Raw genomic sequence first — 20,155 nt, 5'->3', positions numbered from 1 at the left:
AGTAGAATGAACATTTGACCTGAAGAGACTTTTTCTTCTTCAGACAATAACTTGAAAGGATTTCTACGTGGGGAGGGATCTGAGGAGAGGTCATACAGTCCTGGAACCCAGATTCCCAGTGCTGTTGTAGCCAGCTTGCTTCAATAGTCATGTGCTGGAGGCTTTGGCAAAAGCAGCTTAGGAGAGAAACTGTGACATCTCAAGAAAAGAGTACAGCTGGAGAAAGAGTCATCAGTGGATAATACAGGAGCAGAACTGTTCAATGTTGGAAAAAGTCTGAGCAATGTGAAGGCAATGGCATTATTGATTTTGAAACCAAGACTCTGGAATCTGATACACTATGGACATTTCTACCTTACTTTTTGATAGAAAGCACCCTGTCTTACTTGTGCAAAACTACATTAATAAAGTCCTCAACAGAGAGAAAGAGATGATGACTGTCCTCCTTTTGGAACTGAAGGCACCCCATGATACAAAGGTGCAAACTCAGGAGGACATCTTTTCAGCAATGGTAAAAACATGGCTATGTGCAAACAATGTGAGCTGACCTGTGGTGATCCAAACTGTAGGGAGGTGGGAGTTAGGGAGATGCAATAGGCTGTATGCTTCTATGACCTGTGAGCTGCTCAGAAGCTTTCCCAGTTTTTTTCAGAGCCATTTGAATGTGGGACAAATTCATGCTGAGAGACTGAAACTAATATCTGTGTGAAAACTTTCTTCTAACCAGTTTTATTTGATATGCTCAATTTTAGAAGAGCAGGAAACTGTTCTAATTAGCTGAACCCTAGTGACCTAATGAAGTACACTTGCTTTGGGAAGCAAAAGGTCTTTCCAGTCATCTGGTGAAATTAATTTCTCATGAATTGCTCCACTTCTCTGCTCGAATCACATCTGTAACAGTTCAGTTTACAGTGGCACATCTTATACATTGCAAGAGTATGATAAAACCGTTTCTCTCAAGCTGTCTTACTCCTTTTCTCTAAAATGAATAAACTTTGGTGAAGTTTTCCTGTAGCTTGTGTCCTCTCTGGCAGCTTTTCCTGATACTGATCTTTTGGCTCCAGGTCTGTCTGACACAGAAACACTGTCAAAAGTGTGGGGAGAAGGCTTGGCCTGGAAAAATGTGCTGGAAAACTGTGTGCACAGCAGCGTGGCTTATTTGGTTGTACAGCTCAGGTTTAAGAGCGGATTCCAGTTTCAGCCTGAGAATTACTCTTGCTCCCCTACACCCTTGTATGTTAGTAGAGATGTGAAAACTGTGCTGGGAAAGGTGAAGGTGAAAGGCTGCAGGGTCAGCACTGTGCTGAGTAACTGTCACCACAGGGGCATTATACCAGCTTGCTTTGTGGTAGGAAAGCTAATGGGGTTAGATTTCTTTGAAGTAATCCCTTTGGATTTTAATTAAATTTGTGTGTCAAATTGCTTTAAAACTTATACTGGCTAAGAAATACATGCATATAGATATATGTAAAATATACAGGCTTAGCCTGTTTGACTGTACCACTGAGGCATTGAAAACCCAGTGTCTTTTAGGCAGGGAGTGCATGTACATTTTAATGGACATTGTAAGAATAGAATGACCTGAACTAGTTTTATTGCTTGTGTAGTGGTTGTATTCTAGTCCTAGCAGTGCGGAGTTGGCAGAAATGAGATTTTCACCAGCTGGTTATCAGGATCAAAACTCAGATTCCTTCCCTCCCTCCCATGAGCAATTGTGTACAGGGTCCACAGTCTGTTTTGGTCCCTGACAGCCTCTTCTCTCCTTGGGGCGTAACAGTGCCAAGGCATGGAATCTTTACTGGGATAGTACTGTTAGCACCAGTTCTTTTTCCCCCTAACACAGTCTGTAGCAGTTCTTCAAGTGCTCCTTTATGATTGACATTGAAATGAGCCACATGTTTTTTTTTCTGATGTGTTTGTCTTAAATGTGACATATGATAGTGTTTATTTTTTTTATCAGGACATAAAGAGAAGATTGAACAAGGAATACTGGAAATCTGGTTTCTCTGGCTTTTTATGTTGATACATAGTGAAGCGGATGGTGCTGAATGCTCAGCATGATACCATGCCACCAGTGACACATATGGTGTGCTGAGCCAAAGAGCTCAATTCAGTGTTGCTGGGTTCTCACCTCACCTGTGTTTCTCTGGTGGGAGCAAAACCAAGAAAGACATAAGGAATAAATAGGGTGTAGTAGGGGAAAATATCTGCCTCTTCTTCCTCTGCCCAGGTACACACAAATGGTGAAAATAAGTCCGTAGAACTAGCAAACCCTCCATATTTTTGAATTGCAGCTCCTGTCAAGAGAAGCATTGACTGCATTTTTCAATACTACTTCAGTAATGGTTCTGAATCTCTGTTCCCAGAGCTTAGAGATAGAATGACATCCACAGCAAAAAGTTCTGTCATAGTAAATGAGCTTTCCTCTTCTCTTTCCTTAAACTTCATCACCTCTCAGCAGCATGGTAGTAGCTGCTATGCAAAATATTTGCGATCAACCATTTGATTTTCTTTTTCCCATTTTCCTCTTTTTTGACACTTTATTTGTAGAACACTGCAGTTCCAGGGATACCAGCACACTGATGGAACTGGGCTTGAAGCAGCAAACTGGTTCATTAGGTGGACTGTATTTGTGGAAGGCTTATCTTGGATTTCCTTGATCGGTTTAGTGGACTCTTAACTGGAATAGTAGTGCTGACCATAACAGTCATTAAAAAAGAGTCTGGCAGTGACTTTTTACAGCTTCTTTTGTCAGTATTGCTGGAAATAATCAATCCACAGTGTTGAGGTATAAATTAAGGACTTATTACTTACATAGTGATTTTTATCCTCCACTCCTGCCAACATTACTTTGTACTAGGCAGCTATAAGTTTCAAATCATGCTACTCCCTCTTTGGTCAGCAAATCATTCATATTAATGCACTTTCAACCTCCTGAAGAGGGATACATTGTTTAGAATTATCGTTAGGAAATATTACCCTGTCATCTAGAGAACAGTGTTTACATTTGGTATCCTGTGGCTGCTGGCAATGACCTGTCTGCATAATGCTGGGAGTGTTTAGAAGTACTGAAAGCTACATTCTTTAATAAATGCAAACTGTGACCAGACAAAGATTAGTTAAGTATGTATTAGGGAATAATCCTGTAGGATGGATGGGAATGCTCATTCTTGCATTCCAGCTCACACACCATCCTTGGGGATCGCTTCCTTCCTTGTGTAAAATGCTTTCCTGGGATGGATTTGGCTTTGAACTGACCAGATGGCAGCTTTTATGTTTTTACATCTACTTTTTGTGATTTTGTGAATAACCCTCATGCAAGTTGATTCCTGCTGTGCTACGAACAGGAGCCTCGAGAATCATCTCCAAGCTGATTTTTTGATCCTTTGCCAAATGCAACTGGGCTCAGAACTGAGTTACTCCAATGCATGAGAATAGCCCCGCTTAGTTTAAGGCACAAACTCAGCCTGCTGGTGTTATCAGTCACTAGTGAAAAAGTGTGATTGTTCTCTTCAGGTTTTTTGCTGCTTTAGACCTATATAAATGCAGCCCAGCTTGCCAGATAGGATATATTGCTTTCTTCTTTATTTTTTTTTTTAATTCAACTTGGTCTACAGATTATTTTTTTTTCCTTGTTTACACAAAATGTCACAATAAGTAAAACAACTTTCCCATATCCCCTTGGAGTTTAGATAAAACTTAAAAGAATGGAGGCAGAACTATAGGTCACCAGTCACTGATATGATCAAGCTAAATTAATTTGATGTCTTATTGTGGAGTTGTCCCCATGTGAGATTATTCTGAGCATGCTCCCTAGCTATGCGTTGGATGTTTCTTTGTTGTTGCTGCTTGTGAGATCGTATCTTTTGAGAGACTGTTTAGGTGGCAGAGTTTCTGCCTGGTGGGAAAAGGTTTTCAGTGCTTGTCTATTGATCTGATAGTTTTGTTGCAGTGGGGAATGAAACATTGAGTGTGTTTATATCCTTAGAAGCAAAGAGCAGTCTCCTTCCCCCTGCTTTCTGAAGATGTCATATCTTGAAGGAAAGTAGAACGGAAAAAGAACAAATTTATTCTCAGAGCTTGGAAGACGATGAATTATTTATCCTTTGAAAGCTTCCACTATCTTTGCATGAAAGGAAGTTCTATTATTAAAAGCAAGGGTTTCTTATTCTGCATGTCAATAAGAGGGAGATCAGAGTTGGCTGATTATTGAGATGTCTTTTTTCCTTAGAGAACTGGACAGCTCTAGCTGGTCTGGCACCAAGAAGCTGTTTTTAAAACAACAAAGTTGTTAGATTTGATATTAATGTGGGATTGGAGCCCTGCTAAAAGTCATATGAGGACCAAAAGATGAAACAGATGAAACGGAGCCTTGGAGGGGTTTATGTGTGACCACATAACTTAAGTGTTTATCCGTTAAAGATATTTTTTCCATGTATCCAAAGTTTTTGGTTTAGTTTTTCAGCCAGACTGTGATTATTCTGACTCCTTTCTTTCATTCCTGAGTGTCTACATGTGCCAGACAACAGGAAAATAAGCAATTGGTATCTTTTATCCCTTGGGGTAGTAGGTATCTTTTATCCCTTGGGGTAGTGCACCTCAGCATTTATCTATGTTTTTGAGGGAGCTTTGAGGAGTGAGGTATGAGATGTGCATCTTTTATTACATGTGGACATTCCCTGTGTATCGTGGCCAGTAAAGCACTAATTTCTGCTCAGATCTGTAAGGCAAGAGTATACACACTCATTATTTTCCATAATCTTGTCTCTCACTGTAAGCTGTCACGAGTAATGGCCTGGAATCAAAACACTGGGCCAACTAAATATTATTTTGGATGTGCTGTACTGTTGGAGCCAGTGTCTTTCTCAGTGTGTTTGCAGAGGATAAGAGTTCCTGAGCTGGAAATATCATTCAACAGATAAACCGAATAGTGGAAACTGATCTACACCTGACTTCACTAAGGTTGTTGTACAGGTAGTGAAGTCACATAATTTGATGTCAATGACATAGTAGTTTAGGGTTCAATTCTGGATCATACTGTGGAAGGCACTCAGCATACACAGAAACCTCCAGCAGACCTGATGTCACCATCCTGGCCATGGGTCCTCCTTTCCCCTCTGGTTTTAACATGATCCTGGTTCCACTGTGCTGCCTTTTCAGTTGCAGCGTGGTGGCTCCCAACACAGGATGCTGTGTGGATCTCCTCATATTCAATTAGGATAAGATTCTACTACCTCTAGAAGGAACTAGAAGTTGAACTTTCCTTCTCATTAGAAGGCTAGTAAAGTTTTTGCTGCATGCCTTTCTCAAGTCTCTCCCCATACTGATCAAGAGATGGGGGTAGAGAGCCCTTTTCCCTTAAAAGCCTTCCCTTCACAGCCTTACCTTAACATTTGCTTCCACTGTTTTTCCACCTCTGGTGACCCCTCTTCCTGAACAAATTACAGGGAGTAGGTTAGCTGAACAAATCTGGAATAATTTTGGTAAACAAAACTGTTTTGAATAGAATTGCTTATTTTCAAGTGATATTGCCTGCATTGAAAGCATGACACACATGCGTATAAGATATGGAGAGTTGTTTCCAGTTTACAGTGTAAAACACAAAGTGCAAGCATGTTTTCATGGCAATTGCTTGCAGTGAAGGTGGCAAACTCAGCGTCAGTGTGTGGTCCCATGTATGTGCCCTGTGCCACAGCCCTTACCCAGCTGCTGGTGCTGCCCCTGGAAGGTGATCATGGGGTGATGGTAAAGTGGGGTCTTGTTTGTCAGAAGGTGTTTCCCAAGGCCTTGAAGGGGTTCAGAAGGTGTCTGCCTCTCAGGGCCACAAACAGGCACCTGCTGTGAATCTGGAGGAAATACTTTACCAGCAACAGATACACTGACGGTGGTTATACCATGTTTAGCGTGGCTAACTACTGCAGCAAAGGTGGTGTGTCCTGGGTGCCAGCAACTTCTGGGGATATACTCTTTGTAAAGTTGTGCCAAAGTCCTTTGCTTCCTATCTGTCTAGTTCCTGCCTTGGCTGGGAAGGTTGAGTGGAGGGTAGGTATTCCTATGGGTGTTGCATTCCCTTTCCCAGCAGCAGAGTGTATGTATATACAGCCACTGCAAATCACATCTTCCGCGCACATGATGGCATGACAGGTATTGCTCTTGCTCTTGAAGAAAAAACAGTCAACCTAATATTTACTTAATTGAAATATTTAAAAATTAGTTTCTGATGCGTAAGAAGCAGTGTCTTTGTCCCAGGCAAATCTCACTCATTCAGGGAAGCAGAGGCCCATACTATTTGTCCTGTCTGGGCTCCTCTTTCAGGGCATCTATAAGTAGCACTTGAAGTCAAACTTGCAGGAAACTTTAAAAGGACAAATCCCTTCAGTTATAGCCAGCTAAATAAGTAAGTGAAAGCACTGGCAGTTTTAGTACTGGGTAGTATCCAGCTATTTAGCAAGGTGACTCTCCTGCTGTAGTTAGCTATTCTGGTCACCACCAGGACTATATGTTGTTTTGTTAAGTAGACACTAAAATTATCTCCTTTACTGCTTGGATTTCTGTTGTTGCCAGACTCAAATGGCCTTAAATGTCACTAATATTGGCTGCCTCATTTTTTTGTTGAGTGACTGCAGTCTATGGCAGGTCTGTCAAGTCTCCTGCAGTTTTCACAAAAATCCAATAATGAAAATAGCCACAGATCATTAATTATAAGCATATGTGGAGCTATTAAAAGCTGCACCTTGGCAAAATATTTTTGCATACGCTCAGTTTATAAGCATATGAGAGGCTTCAACCTCTTAAGATACTTTGCTGGATTGAGATCAGAATTCCCCAGAGTCCAACACACATTTAACTACTCTTTAAAGCAAAACCAGCCTCCTCCAGATACTATTAATAATGCTTGCACATTAAATCACTTTTCACGCAGTCACCCTCAAATGCTGTATGTAGTAGAATCCAGTATATAATCAAATAATACAAAAGTTCAGATAAAGCTGACAGAAATAGGGTTCTGAAGCTATAATCTTGCATCACTGTATGTGCCACACAGCAGATAATGAAGTTCAATCTTACTTTTCTTGTTTCTCTTTGCTAAAGCAGAAAGCAGGCTCTAGATGTCTAAAGATTCAGGCTGCTTATACCCGGTTCTTATATCTTTGTGTCAGCATCATGTTCTCTGGGGCTGGAACATACAACAGCCCTTGTATTCTAACAAATGAAAAAGCGAAGAAGAGATGCAATCAATGAGGAATGTATTTGCTACTGACCACTTACCTCACAAAATGGAGGATGCAATTCAACTTGTGCAACATGTATATATCACATTGATTTCTGTCAGAAGACAGGCAGAAAAGAGGTGCCCTGAAGGCCCATTCTTAATGCGGCTCAATATCTGCACCACTGTATTACCAATGTGCAAATTGTCATTTGTTGGAAAAAATATTTAAGTCTTATAACCTTAATTTTTTCTAAAGACAGATTTATGCTTCTTTTTCTCCTATTTTCAGGTACTTGTTACTTGTTATCTTTGACAGCAAATCCCAGGAGACTCTTGAGCTCAGGAAGAGCACTGAACCCCGGCTCTAATCTTTCTTGGGAGAGTCAGGCACAACCTTTGACATAGTTGATTGACGGTCTGTGTAACTGTGCCATGCAGTTCGTGTGTGATAGGTACACTCCAGTTTCCCCACAGGACATGAATTTTGTAATACTTAATCTCTGAATCTCAATTTGTTTCATGAAGAAGATGGTAATGGGGAATTTCACCTCTAGGCAATGCAAATAATTCTGCAATTTTGGCAGTTTGTAAATTACTAACAAGATTACTTCTGTGATTCTGAGGTTGGGTGCCTAAAGTGCATTTACATGTAGAAAAATTAGTGCTCATGGTTTTTCAGCATTGCTGATGGTAGCAACAGGTAGTAAGCACAATTGCACTAGACAGCTGTCAAGGGAAAAGAACAGGAGTAAAAGCAGACCCACTGTTTACTTCACAATGTATAGGTGGATTCTGAGCTTTTTTTCCCCAAGGTATTCTTTTCAAGAAGATCAAATTAAAGCTGGATGGGTTCTGGTGATGATCAAAGAAAATAAAGAAAGGAAAGGAGAAATACGCTTCACTTTTAGTACCAATTAACTGTCTATAGACAAGTGGTCAAATGTTTGTTCTCAATGCAGATGTGAATCAGACCTGTTTAGAAAATTGTCTGGGGGGAGAAAGGAGAATGGCAGAAGTTGAGGTCCCTGGATATTTTGGGAGTAAATTCTTGACTGATCTAGACCTTCTTTAGTTATTTAGGTAAATGACTCAAAATATGTAAAGTTGTCAACATGATATATCAGCTCAAGTAATCACCTGTTTCTTGCGGTCTTAAAAGTGTTAGTATACCAAAATAAACATCCAGTTTTACACTTTTGGGATCCTGACCCTGAAAATAGGCATGTGTTTAGGACTTCAGATAGTATAGTTGTCTGGAATTATATGCTTACAAGAGGGCCTGGGATCTGGTTTTTTTTTTTGTTTTTTTTTTTTTTAGGATAATATGGAAAATATAATTTGTCTTGGATTTTTTTAAGAAGTGTGGATGGAAAGAAGAGCATTCTTGTCTAATAACATTTGTATTATTTCTTCCTTTGACTATAAAAAAACCACAGAAATGTGAGTATTAGTTTTCTGGCATGGAAGTTACTGCTGACTCTGGAATTTCAAAGTAAGTGGTAGTGGGAAGTTGGAAACTCTAGAACTCCTACTGTACACTATAGACATTTTCTGCACTTTATAGCCTAACTGTGTCAATTCATCAAATTACAAATTAAGTCCTGATAACAGTCCAGTGCAAGACCTACACAATTCTCCTTATTTACTTTGTTTTCTTTTTGAGCAAAACAAAAGGCATTTTTTTGAAACATCGCTTCAGCTCCTGGAAAGGAAAGAGAGGGTATTGCTTTTGTTTCAAAATGCATTTGTGACAAGTATGAATTTGGAGGTCCTGAAAAGTGGTAAGCTAATAATTGTAAATGCCTATGAAAGGTTTATCTCTAGAATTCTGATCTCTTTAAGCTATATGACGCTTTAAAGATGTGAAAAACTCTGTTGCATTAAATCACCTAGCTGTAGAATCTCAATTTATTTCCAGAATGAAATGTAAAATAAGAAAAAAGTAACATGTATAATTTTACATTATGACATAAATACGGCTTTTGTGATACAATTTAGATGAAATGGGAATTACAACATATTTAGCATGACGAATTTGATAATTATGTATAGAAATTACATTAATGCCTAAAGTACAAAGGGTTTGACATAATTTGGATGTGCACATTCTAGTCTGTGCACAGAATACATGGCCATTCATGTCCTCAGCTGATGTATTTAATTTTTGCTCAATTAATATTTTATAAGGTTTTGGAATTGCATAGAGTGTCTGTTTCTACAAGAAACTCGCACAAAGTTTAAAGTAGAAAGCAATGTGATCAGTTTTTTCCTGTGTACTCTTTCTTCTGTTCATGGAATGCCTTTACATAATTATATTGGCTGTAAAATATTCTGGCATTTGCTGTAACATTAGGGGTTCATACCAGAGCTGTTCATGCAGATGTCTTTTTCTATGTGGTTTGTTCTGGGTCTTTTATTGCTCTTGATGTGAGAGGTGCTGGGGTGGGGTGAATGGGGGAGCATTATAGGTGCTTTGGAAACCCACGGTTAAAGATGTCCAAGGATTTATTTCATTACTGAAGATGTGATGCCAAATGTGAGCCTGATCAACAACGGAGGGAACAACAGCCACAATTTTTAGCATTGTGTTGAGGAATGGGAGGCAAGCATATGGGTAACAGAGCAATTTACAGTGGCAGACATAATTATCATGTGAGTTGTGTGTATCTAACATAAATTTCCTTAGGATGAGAAAGATGACATCCTTGCAACAGTATGTCGCACTGTTGCATAGAGTTTTGGTCAACAAAGTCTTCACATATGAATCATCTCTCTTTCTTGCCTTGCTCATTCCTTTAAAGAAAGAAACAAAACAAAAAAAAGCTAATGGCTTACTATCCTTCCTCAGTCTACCTTGTCTACCTATTTTGCTACTTTCAATTCCCTGCATGTTAATGCCAGAGCATATTTGTAATACATGGCATTATATGAGATGGCCTATTTATAAGCACAGGTAGGAGCTCTCAATTTTAATGAATTAACCTCTATTCTAAAATCTTCCAAAGCAACATAATTTCAACATGGTGCCTTTCGAGAATATCCTTGGTAGTTATGTAAGGAGCTGAAGAGAAGCTGCTAATCTAAAACAGATAAGCTACAAACTGATTTTCTGTCTTGGAAAAATCACCTAAAATGGATAAGTATATCTTTAAGTCTACTGTAGCTGTACACAAAAGGTCCAGTTGTTCTTGGGGCTCTGCTGGTGTTGCATGTATGGACACAAAAGATAGTTTCTATTGCAGTGTGCTGGAACTTTGTCTGTCTTCAAATTGTCCACGCCCCTGTACAAAAGATATGTTAAATTCAAAAATTAATCCAGTAGGAAAATAATTGTCATTGTAACTGCCATTTATGCTGCCAAATCCTTAAATGAGTAATTGGCAAGGTATGATGTACTGAGGTCATAAAGTATATACACATTAGCATGCTCACATGTGCTGATAGCCTGTGGTCATTTTTCTCCTTATTTTCTCCTTTCTGTTTAATTCTGCATTGTCCACGTCTATTCTACTGAAGTACTTCCTAGTGCATGAAAAGATGAGCATGTTATACTCTAGTGGGGCTGATGCTCATGAGAAAGGGGGAAGTATATGTTATTGTTTTGTTAAGCTATTCAGTAAGAGGGAAATCAGCAGGCAGGCTGCCATAGCTCTAGTGTACCTGCACCTGGTCCTGCATAGGAGAGATCTTCAGTACACACAAGAACTTAGTTTCTGTTTGTAGAAATGAAGACAGGGGCATCTGTGTGGGGCTGTGTGCTGGGCAGGTAATGTTGCCAGTATCAGTTATTGTTTCTTCTTTACTTGTAGACAAGGCCATCTGCTAAAGGGGAATATGATTCATTCCATGGTTATTACCTGGTCATGATTTTCTAAGTCTAGATGAGAGATAATGAAACCTTATCCTGACTTCCTTTCATCTTTTCAGTCAGGCTCCTTTGTTGTAGACTCTAGGGCAAATGGCATGCTTTCATTAGCTACTCGCTGGATTCCTGTATTCTGCAGGCTGTAGAGAGTGAGTTGTTTTTTGGGGAGTGTTCGTAGGGGTTTAGTGTGGGTTTTGTAAATATTGACCTGTATGTAACTATCTGCAGCTCAAAGACCTGTCTCTGAAAATGCTGAGGTAGCTTTGTCTCATTGATTTTCTTCATTTTCCAAGGCTTATAAAGCATCTTCATTAATAAGATAGTAGGTCTTTAATGTCCCAACTGCAAATATCACCTATACTTATACTTTGCCTTTACTTGGAAAATATGATTTTCCAAGTTCCAAATTATCCAATCCATTAGTACTGGTGTTTCTTGGAGTTACGACCCAGGGTAACTGAAGCAACATCTGCTGTTCCTAGGAAATGATGTGGCTCATTGCTGATGTGCTGGAGCCACAAGCTGGCCCTGGCCCCACATATACATCTTCCACTTGTGCTCCCCAACTTGTATCTGTCCTCTCAGAGGCTCTGGCATCACAGGCATCCCTGTGAAGCTCCATCTACTGAACAAAACCCCTCATTCGCAAGGGACATGGACTACCAGACAGGTGATATTTCAGCATATACTAAAGCATGGGGTTTTGTTAGTGTTAAGAGTTTCACATAGAACAGCAGAGAGTTTTAATATTGCAATCATGCAGCTAGTCTGTATTTTAGATGCATTTCTAACAAAGCCTCCATGAAACTTCCTTAAACCTCCTCAGCTATAATTACTATACAGTTATGTATGTTTTATCCTTAAAAGCAAAGCTTGAAGCATTGTAAGTGCGATGTTATTTATGTGCTATTCCTAAATATAACAGTGAGCATTACCATGTTTGTACTGTGAATGCTTTTAAGGGATTGAGCTATTTACTGCTACTTTTAATTGATTTGCTGCTACTGTTTAGCAAAGCCATCTCCTGCCACAGCATGAGGACCTGTGATACAGGCTATCACTGGAGTTAAATTTGGTAGTGAAGCTTTATAGAAGTTTTTACAGCATTACATCTTAGCCTTGCGGTGAACTGTCTACAATTTATTGCTGTGTTTTGCTGCAAGAAACTAGAAAAAGAGATTGATGTTGGAATCATTTTATCTCCTAATGTCTGCATAGACATAGTTAACCAGTGGCATTGGCTTTGCTGAGGTTTTACAGCACTTTTAAAAATGATGCATGGAAAATGAATAAATCAGTCAAACTTACCCATTCCTTTTCTGGGGATGGATGAGGAGCTTTTTCATGCAAAACCAATTAGGCTACATCTATGCTTTGTAATGATTTCCCAATGTTATTTGTTTTTAACATTTAATTTCTGCAGATATTCTTTTACCAGGAAGTGGCTGAAGCTTTCCTGTTTTTGGCCTTTAGCAGTTGATACTGTGCATGGCTGTAGTCATCTTGCAGGTATTGTTCCCTAACACAACCACGTTCAATGGCTTTGCTTTTATGGAGCTGTGTTTAACCTGTCTTGCTGATCATTGGGGTGTTTTCCTGCTCCCTGCAGGGAACAGGCCCTAGGTTTTAGCTCCAAGCATTTCTAAGTGGTGCAAGACCACTTGTCCCATATCTCACGGGGCAGCAATGCTGTCAAAGCAGCTGAAAGTCTTCCTCTGTGTTGAGCAGCTCATGGGACAAGCAGGGACTCTGCCAAATGGGCAGTTAATTTAACTTGCTGCCAGTTACTATTACTATATTAAAATGTATTATATTGTATTACACTATATTGTATTTGGAGAGACTTTTCAATTAGAGGGTCTGGTAGGTGTAATGTCCTATAGGGAATCAGCCTTGATCAACAGGAGTGTGGAAGACAAGCAGCTCTTTAAAACTCATCCTTATAACTATCAAGTAATTCCCAGAAGTTGCCTGACAGGAGATAAGCAACCATCCTAGATACTTTCAGTGTAAGAAGAAGCCTGTGCAAGGTGGAGAAAGGGAAAAGAGAGAATGGTATGGGAATTCTTGCTACCATATATTTCATCCAAACGTAGGTAGCAGCTGAACAGTCTGTGCTCCAGCACATACAGTTAAACAGTCTAGGAAATAGCAGAAAGTAGTGGAAACGAACCCACAGGCTCTATGTATTTATACCATCATATCTGAGAGATTCTGGAAGTCATATAGTAGGAACTTGTTTTTGTAAATGAAATCTGTCTTTTGTTTATTGCAAGGCTTTTTCTGGTTTGAATGAAATGAGTAATTTTACTTTCCTGAAATGTTTTTAGGACTTCCTCATGGCAGAAGTGGTATATCCTGTTGTTCATTGGTATTGCTGTGGTTTAGATAACAATGCATGCCTTTGCCTGTAGAAGTATTATTCTGGAGGTAGTAAAAACTCCAAGGATTAGAGACCTATGCCACAAAAACATATATTGATAAGAACTTTTAAACCCTACAGCACCTTTCAGATGTGAACTGCATGCAATATCAATAGCATATTGTGTAAAGAGAGGAAGAGCATACCTCTGAGACTGTAAGAATAAATAATAAATGGGAAAAAAAATCCTAGTTTTGTCACATTATGCAGTGGAAAAAGTGTTTTTCTTATGTTTCAGTATTAAGTAGGAAAAAAAGGAGAAATGGTGTTTTTCTATGTAGCTAAATGAAAAACAAAATGATAGAGATTAGGCAACTATCTCTTTGATAAAAATAAGGTGGGGGTTATTAGGACGTTGGCATTTATATTTCTACTAAATGAGTATGTAATGTCCCTTTTTATACACTGGGTCTCAGTGCATGCATTTATATATATCCTGACAAGGAAACAACCACCTCTAACTAGCTACTACATGTTTGCTCCTACAGTATTTTGTCTTTTAATGATTGTTATCTTAAAAGGTCGATGATAGGGTTCATAAAGAACCCAGGGTGGAAAGAGAGGGAACCATAGGTCTTTCTTACTTCTCTTGTTTTGCTTCAGATGGCATGTTTAGTTCAGAATTGCTTGAATAGCTACCTCTTCCCCTCCCTTTATTTTCTTATAGCAGTTTGCTTAGCTGGAGTGGACTGGTTGCTGAGGTGTCCATGTGATGCCCCTGAAGAACCTGCCTGGTCCACCTGTGTGAGGCACTTGACTCCGTGTGTGCATTTGTGCCCGAACTATCCTGCCTTTGCTTTCTTTGTTGTTCCTTGACATACAAGGCAGATGTCTGTTTCTGTCTTTAAGGCCGAAATATTTAAAAGCTTGTTTCTGGTTCCCAATCTCATGAGTTCTTAAGTGTTTTTAAAACTTAACAAGTTTATTTTCAAGGTTAGCGATTAGGGGTTGTGTTTTTTTTTTTTTTTTCGTTTCCACATTCTGGAAGGAAGTACATGGGTTGCAGAAGGTAGTTCAGATGAAAACACGAAATTGACTGCAAAATACTGCATGTTAGCATTTTCTGAACACTTTTTGCTGACACGACTCAGCAGTCCTGGAAAGAATATGAACAAAATCTGATTAGGGGACTTCTAATAGCGCAGCAGTGAGTGGCTCAGTGAAGGAGAGACCACTACACTTTCCATCTGCTAGCTTGTTTCAGAGGCGATGATAGCAGAAGTGCAGAGGGGTTTTTTTTGTCCTTTATGCACTAAAGATGCCTTTATGCTGCATGTGATGGCCATTTCCACTAAACTGGTGGCTTCCTTAGTGTCTCTCAGGGCAAGCGATGAAGTAAATGATGATAGTTTACATATAGTGAAGTAGAAACTATTTTTGTTGTGGTTTTTTTTGTTCTTGTTTTATGTGGTTTTGGTGTTTGTTTTTGCTGCTTTATCCAGATTAGTTCAGACCCAAGGCTGTGAGACAAAAATGGGTTGTTGCAGTTAGGAGAGAAGTGGTGGCGAATTCACTAGGGAGTCCATAGCTTGGAGCCTCAAGTCCAACAGAAGTGGAACTTGCACTCAGAAAAGCAGTTGCTAGTACAAATTTTTGAGTTTGCATGAGTTGTCTTTCATTTGAAAAATAGTTGGCCACAGATTTCAGCTGTACTTGAACTACAGCTTGTGCTACTATAGCCTGTACTGCTATAATGAAATACTGTGAAATAACTGTACTGCCTTACAGTATAGATGGCCACAGATATCAAGAGAATAGTTTCCCTGATGGGGTGGACCTCCGCACCTGCATTCTATGTCTTCATCCTGCCTCCCAGAGTGCGAGTTAGGTCAATGGCATGGTAGGCCCTGCAGTCTGCATGCTAGTATTGCATACAAGAAATAAAGATAACAAGCTTTTATTAAGCACACACCAACAGCAGGTATTAATAGCTTTTTTAGAAGAACTTTGTGACTGCAGCTGGTTTTGAAAGTCTATTTATTGAATATGAATCCTGTATACCTTAGAAATATGAGAAATGTGAAAATGGAAAAGATTTTGTATCTGAGAGAATTTATGTATATAGTATCTTCTCATGAGTTTTCTACAGTATTTTCCTGTGAAACATACCATATATTTACAAAGAACACTTATATTTATTCTGTTACAAAGTCTTTAATGATAATTTGTTTGTGCAGGTAGGTTTGTCCCCTAAGTGGGTATGGTAGACGTGGCATACTGGAGTTCAGCTCAGTTCCATCAAGCACTTCTGTTTCTATACTAATTCTGGAACAAATCATTTATCTTGGTGAACACTGCAATAGCATGGTGTTGCTGCTTCTAACAGCTTTTAAGTACAAACCTAACTTAGGAAACATTTGAGGTTCCTGAAGAATTCTCAAGTAGATTTTATGACAGGCTTTAATATTACCATTTATCAGAGGGGAAAAAAAAAAAAGCTTTTTGAGAAGTGAAAAATTATAATTTTAAGTAAGTTTTCCTTAGGTTTCTCAAGTGTTTCTTATTAACAGACTAAAACATCAGTCATATTGATGCATTATGTTTCATAGATATGAAAAGAGAAAACAAGATATGGTTCCTTTTTTATTATTTTTCCTATGTGGCTGTGTATAAAGATCAAAGATAATTTATCTGCTTATAGAATAAGCATGTGTGTGGAGATTTGATAACATCAGTCATTGTTTAAAATACTGAGGTTCAAGCAAAGAGGTGCTTGCTGTCAAATTCTCCTCTTTTTTTTTTCTCCTGTGCTCAATATGCTATGTTCAGAAAAAAATCATCAGCTATGCAGGTGGTCTCTGAGCTAGAGACAGGCAAGGACTAATCCCAAGAGCCCTGGGGGAACCAGTAATCTCCCTTCCCTTTAATTAGGATGGAAAGGTAAGCTTACATCAAAGTAGGATGCCAATCACTACAGCCTATATTGATGAAGGCTGGTTAAAGACAAAAATCTCTGTAAGCTGTGAGCATTCTAGGCATTTGTGAAGTTAACACAGTAGCTGTAGGACTCTCCTGTGAATGAAGAGATGGTTAAAAAGGTGTTATTCTATTTAAAATGTCATTGCATATTGCTAGAGGCATTAAAGGACTGTGCTAGTCTGCCTTTTATTGTACAGCTCAAAAAAGTGAGGAGGAGATATTTGAAGTGCCTAGACATTAGCATTTATGTTCTCTGTTCATGGACTCATTTGTCAAACTCTGTTTGGGAACTTAAAATGGTCCAAGATTTTAAATCATACTTGGATAGTTATTTGTTGCCTATAGTTGTGCTGGAATTTATGGTAAGGTGTTCACAGACAATTGCAATTCACATTATTATTCTTCCAAGATCTGTAATCTATGAAGAAAATGTTATTTTAGCTGGAAATCCAGATATAGAATGGAATAGTTCCAGTTGGAAAGAACATGCAATGATCATCTAGCCCAACTGCATGGGTATATGTTGATGTGAGGATAATTTTTTCCTCACTTCTCTTTTGACTGTCAGATCCCTGCTTGAAAGTAGCAGTGAGGGGACTGGTTGAACTGGGAAAGGAAAGCTGTTGGCTCTGGAGGCTTGTTTTTTAATGTGTTTGCAAATCTAACCTTAGAAGCTGGGGTATCTAGTTTGAAAAATGGGAAGGATTCATTTAAACAGTGTGGGGTGGGGTTTTTGTCTCCAGTTTTGCTCCCATTTCAGTAGTCAATTCATTTGTCCCCAAGAAGTTGTTACAGTTGCTGAGCAAAATATAGTTCTTTGATACACAGAATAGCTGAGCTCACTGCAGTCCAGGCGCCCACAGACACATGTCCTAGCCCTCAGAAGGGTTCAATGCTATTGGTTGTTTTGGCACAGGGAAAATTGGTATGCAGGAATAGAAGTGTTTGCTTGAGCATGTTATCTTTATCAGGGGTACAGCACTTGGATTGTTTTACTGTCTAGCTTTTGCAGGCAAATAGAGTGACAGGGGTATTTTCACAACTATTAAGATAAGTTAAATAAAGACATAAACCCACAAAAATTCAAAGCCAGATTTCTGTGAGTTTAAGGAGGACAAAATCAGTAGTATTTATATAGAAACATACTGTTATTCTATGAACCCAGGTGTAAAATCTGAAGGAAACAACAACCTGCACTGTCTTAACTGAGAGCAATTCTACAGATTTTTTTGTAAGAGGAATACAATTGTCAGTTAAATTCTACCATGTTGCATAAGAAGATCAACAGTTTATTTTCTGTAGGATTTTTCCATAAAGAGAAATAGGGGAGAAAGAACTGTCTGGGGGGAAAAATGTAAGAAATATCTATCAAGTAATATTGCTGATTTGTGTAAGGTTTAACATAACTACAAGAAAATGAGGCTACAATTTGATTGTACCTAAAAAAGCTGTGATATCTGGTACTGGGTGATTCTCTTCCTAATTTAAATATGAAACATCCCTCTGTGTGTCCAGATGTTGTCGGAGCCTGTATTCAGAGTGGAATTTAAACAAGGACCTTGTTAGAGAAGTGTAGGTATGTATAATGGTTACTCCTGCCCACAAAAGCACCACCATCTTCTTGCAATTACTTGAAGCTCACAAACCCAATAAGGGATTAAGTGAAAAAGGAGCAGGTAATATGCAGCAGCTTGTCATTTATATTCTCCTTGCTTGATATGTATGAGAGAACAGACTGAAGAGACCTCAAAAACGCAGAAATAGCACAGACCATTGGGCATATACTTTACATTTCTCTGATCAGTGGTATCTGGGGGGTTCCAGGGTAATTTTATCTGTTGCTTTGGTGCCCAAGTCTAAACAAAGCAGTGGTGAATTACAGACAGTTGTATCCCTGCCTTTTATAGGTGCATACACATGTATATGTATAGCAATTGTAAATCCATATACAAAATACATCTACCTGACACTGTTTTTAATAGGAACTTCAAGTTACGCATTTTGGGAGGGAAGAGCTGGAATATGAAAAGAAGGGGCCATATTCATATTATGTAATATTAAGTATTTCTAATGTCTGAACCTCCCTATTCAGGAGCTGTTTCTATTCAATGGTAACCCAGGAAGAAAAGCTGTTGAACTTGGAAACAGAAATAAGATACCTAAGGTTAGGTGTTGTGAATACTGCCCTAGCTCCTATTTAAAGATGTGATTTTCAAAAGTGGTGAGAACGTGGCTGTTTCCACTGGCAATTTATGTCTGTGGGTGGTTGCTTACCTACCATGGCTAAAAACCATTGTCAAGCAAGCCCCTGAAAACTTACCCTCTCTGCTGGCTTTTTTGATCTGTGAAAGGAGAACTGAAAGACCCTGCACAGAGGAGCTTCAGAAACTTAGCTCCAGAGATGACTTAAGCTCTGTGTGTGTGTGTGTACTCTGTAATGTATGTTGCACATGTGAAATGTATGGTTCTAGGTGTGTATGTATTTATGCTCCTGCATATATGAATCTAATATTGTTTAAAGATATATAACTCCTTCTTGAAAGGAGTTTTCATGGAATAGTTCTATATTTAGAGAAAGACAGCATTAAGGTGAAGTTTGGCTCTATCCATTCTTGAGCTCTCTTAGATCACTTCTGCCTACGCACGGTGATTAAATCCCCTCTGAGACAGCAGAAGAGCAGGAAAACATTTGCATGTACACTATTTACTATGCTTGAACATGGGCACATACCATATTGGGAGCTACCTTGAATTTGGAAGAATGAGATGATCATAAATAATATACAGTTTAACACATGAATCACAAGTTTTACAATAAACTTAGACTTTATGCAGACTTCAGAAGGGGCTTGATGGCTATTGGGCATGAAGAAGACATGGCCTGCTGGGCCTGGAATCTGAGAAATCCTAGACAATACAGCTGGAGCCAAAAGGTGACTCACGTTTTTCCTCCAACAAGAGAAAAATCCATCAATTCTTGCATAGTCTCTTTCATCTAACAGAGTTTACAAAATGCAGGTAGGAAAATTTGAAAACTTGAGAGTGGGAAACAAAACGAGAAATGCGTGTCTTGCATTTCTAGATAGGAGCTGTCCGCTCTGTCTGCTGGTGAAATTGGCAGGTCTTACCCTAAGGTGCTTGCTTTATATATGCTATTTAACACGCATCTGTATTTATGGTTGGGCAGCTGCCAGAACGGTACAGAGAACTGTCAATGACAGTGAAGTTTCTGGGTGCCTTGATTTCCCCTTCCTCCCTAGGAGCAAGGTGAGGAAGGGGATGAAAACCATATTGGGTACTTTCATGGAAGAGTACATGAGGGAGAGCAGAAAACTTTTGTGATAACTACATCATTAAACCGACTTAAGTAAAAAGGCTTTTAGGATGGGAGACCACAAGAACAAACACTGTGCTTCTTGTCCAGGCACCAGTAGATTTTGGTGGGTTGTAGTTGTGCAACATTTACTGAAGGGACACTCACATCATTGCTTGGAAAGTGAGTCAGATGGCTGAAGGTGCTGAAATGAGGATAGGAGAACTTTATACTGTCAGCATAACTTTTCTTTTACTTGAGGTTTTTTTTGGTTGGTTTTGATTTTCCTTAAAATAGATCTATATCTCCGTATGGGTATGGGGCTTTGACATAAATCTATGCAAGGAAATTCCTTCTCTTTACTGTGTGTGTAGAAAGGGCATTTTATTTTCCAGGTTTGTGTAACTGACTTGTATGAGAGTG

Source organism: Nestor notabilis, unplaced genomic scaffold (genome assembly GCF_000696875.1).
Source record: "Nestor notabilis isolate BGI_N333 unplaced genomic scaffold, ASM69687v1 scaffold632, whole genome shotgun sequence".
Taxonomy (NCBI): domain Eukaryota; kingdom Metazoa; phylum Chordata; class Aves; order Psittaciformes; family Psittacidae; genus Nestor; species Nestor notabilis.
Note: the sequence above shows the minus strand (reverse complement) of the source record.